At 50.3% G+C, this 2,902-nt stretch overlaps 1 pseudogene; it reads right to left on the bottom strand.

Annotated features, from left to right (window-relative positions):
- Nucleotides 1–244: 244 nt before the first annotated feature.
- Nucleotides 245–1,811, bottom strand: LOC111548666 (annotated as a pseudogene).
- Between the last annotated feature and the right edge of the window lie 1,091 nt (nucleotides 1,812–2,902).

Raw genomic sequence — 2,902 nt, 5'->3', positions numbered from 1 at the left:
GGAGAAGGAGAAGGAGAAGGAGAAGGAGAAGGAGAAGGAGAAGGAGACAATTGAATTGTTTTGTAGCTGGAGACATGGACAAGGGGGGTATCCCCAGGCGGTAAACTCCCCGCAGGTGGGCTGAAGGCTAGGGCTGAGCCTCAGGTGGGTCTCCTGTTCCCCATGCTCCCGTGCACAGCAGTCTCCCTCCCGCGCTCTGGGGCAGCTGCAGAAGGGTCAGGCTGGGAGGGGCTGCCATGGCTGTTCACTTGGGCAGGACGTTAGAAGACTCAGACACCAGCTTTCTGTTGCAGGTCTCGATCTTCTTCACAACCACGGCCCTGGTGGAGCTGGTGTGGCTGAAGGAGCTGGAGCCCATGCCAGAGTCAAAGCTGGAGCCCAGGACGTAGTTGAGGCCGGGGCTGGTGAGGCCCCCATAGGCCGAGCTCAGCGCACCTGCATAGCCGCTGGTCGTTTTCCTATGGATACTCATGTTCTGCATCGCAGTCTCCAACCGGCTCTCCTCGCCCTCCAGCAGCTTCCTGTAGGTGGCGATCTCGATGTCCAGGGCCACCTTGATGTTCATCAGCTCCTGGTACTCATGCAGCTGCCGCGCCATGTCCCGCTTGGCCGGCTGCAGGGCGGCCTGCAGCTTGGAGAGCTTGGCGTTGGCGTCCTTAACTGTCAGCTCCTCCGGCTGCTTGGCCTCTGCGATGGCGGCCTCCAGGGAAGCCCTCTGGCCCTTGAGGCCCTCAGTCTCAGCCTGGGGCTCACTGATGTTCTGGTTTATCCCGGAGATCTCAGTCTTTGTATGCTGCACCTCATCCCAGTGCTTCCCAGACAGCGTCTGCAGCTCCTCATACTTGATCTGGTACCTGCTTTCAGCCTCAGCCCGGCTGCCGTTGGTGATCTCGTACTGCGCCTTGACCTCAGCGATGATGCTGTCCGTGTCCCGGGAGCAGCTGTTGTCCATGGACAGCACCACAGATGTGGCCGAGATCTGGGACTGCAGCTCCCAGATCTCCTCTTCACACAGCGGCCTGAGGAGGTTGATCTTGTCAGTCAGCCCTTCCAGGCAAGACTCCAGCTCTACCTTTTTCATGTAAGCTTCATTCACTTCCTTCTTGATGAGGACAAATTCATTCTCCATCTCTGTAGGCTTATTGATCTCATCCTGGTACTTGCTCCTGAAGTCCTCCACCAGCCCCTGCATGTTGTCAAGCCCCGCCTCCAGCTTTAGCTTCTCCTAGCCCAGAGTCTCCAGCTGCTGCCTAAGGTGTTGATGTAGCTCTCAAACATGTTGTCCATGTTGCCCCGAGTCGTCTGCTGCTGCTGCTGCAGGAGGCTCCACTTGGTCTCCAGCATCTTGTTCTGCTGCCCCAGGAACCGTATCCTGTCGATGAAGGAGGCGAACTTGTTGAGGGTCTTGATCTGCTCCTTCTCCTGGGTACGCACAGCCTGGATGTTGGGGTTCACCTCCATGGAGGTTAAGGGGGCTCAGCAGGCTCTGGTTGACTGTGACAACGGTGATGCCTCCCATGCCGCTGGTCCCACCATAGCCTCTGCCCAGGTCACTCCAGAAGCTGCTGCTGCCCACTTGGGAGAAACTCGAAGAGCTGATGCGGGCACTGGGCCCACTCGTGTAGGAGCAGCATAGCAGCATTTTTACAATAATCCAACAACCCTATTGTTCATCAATAGCATAATTGAGAAATATATTGTGATATATTCATATGATGGAAACTATTCAGCAATGGGAATGACTGAACTACAGCACTATGAATCTTATAGATCGAGTACATGAAGCAAGATACAAGTTACTCCATTTATATAAATGTAAAAAAAAAAAAAAAATCCTAGGCAACATAGCCAAACTCTGTCTGTACAAAAATTTAAAATAAAATTAGTCAGGTATGGTGGAGCATGCCTGGAGCCCTAGCTGCTCAGGAGGCTGAGGTGTGTGGATCACTTGAGGCAGGAGTTCAAGGCTGCAGTGAGCCATGACATGACAGAGGGAGACCCTGTCTACTGTCTGTCCCTAGAGAAAAAGAAAAAAGTAAGTCAGAAAACAAGCCAAATGAAACTATACTGTTGAGAGATGTGTATATAAGTGGTGAAATGGAAAACAAGCAAATAGCCAACATACAATTCAAGATCATGCTTACCTCTGGACATAGAATGGGGTGTGTGACCTGAGGGAAGTCTAGTATGGATGAGGGGCTGCTTTTCGAGTGCTGGGTAAATTCTAATTTTTGAAGTGGGTGTTGGTGAAATGTTTTAAAAACAATAAAAGTTTTTAAAATGAATGGTGCTTATAAAGGATTAAAAAAAAAAAAAAACACCAAAAAGCATAACCTGAAGTTTTCATGATGCCAGTCTCCGGGTGTCTTTTCCTGAATTTGACAGACAGGATGGCCAGAGGAAATGCATCAGTGCAGAGGGACAGAAACAGCAGTGTGGCCTGGGAAAGGCAAGTGGCCACTGCTTCAGCCATGCCACTTGCTAGAGCAGTGCTTCTTTTTCATTATTTCTTTTCCTTTATAATCTTATTGTAAAAATATTTTGCATATATATATATTTTCAAGTTTCCACACAATGCATTGATTTACTTCTATTTTCCATTTTTTTATTTTTAATTTTTTTATAGAACAGTGCTTCTTAAACTTTAGTGTGCACACTGGGGACTCTTACTAAATGCAGATTCTGGTTTAGTAGGTCCCAGGGAGGGACCAGGGTTCTAACAAGCTCCCTGGTGAAGTCCTTGCTGCTGGTTCACGGAACCCCTCTTTGAATGGCGAGAAGCTAGAGCATTTCCAAGTGGAAAGCGGCCTCTGCAGCCAGGTTGAGTGGCTCACGCCTGTAATCTCAGCACTTTGGGAGGCTCAGGTGGGAGGACTGCTTGAGTCGAGGAGTTTAAGACCAG

The sequence above is a fragment of the Piliocolobus tephrosceles genome, chromosome 1, assembly GCF_002776525.5.
Source record: "Piliocolobus tephrosceles isolate RC106 chromosome 1, ASM277652v3, whole genome shotgun sequence".
In the NCBI taxonomy this organism is placed as follows: Eukaryota; Metazoa; Chordata; class Mammalia; order Primates; family Cercopithecidae; genus Piliocolobus; species Piliocolobus tephrosceles.
Note: the sequence above shows the minus strand (reverse complement) of the source record. Positions and strands in the feature narration are given on the sequence as shown.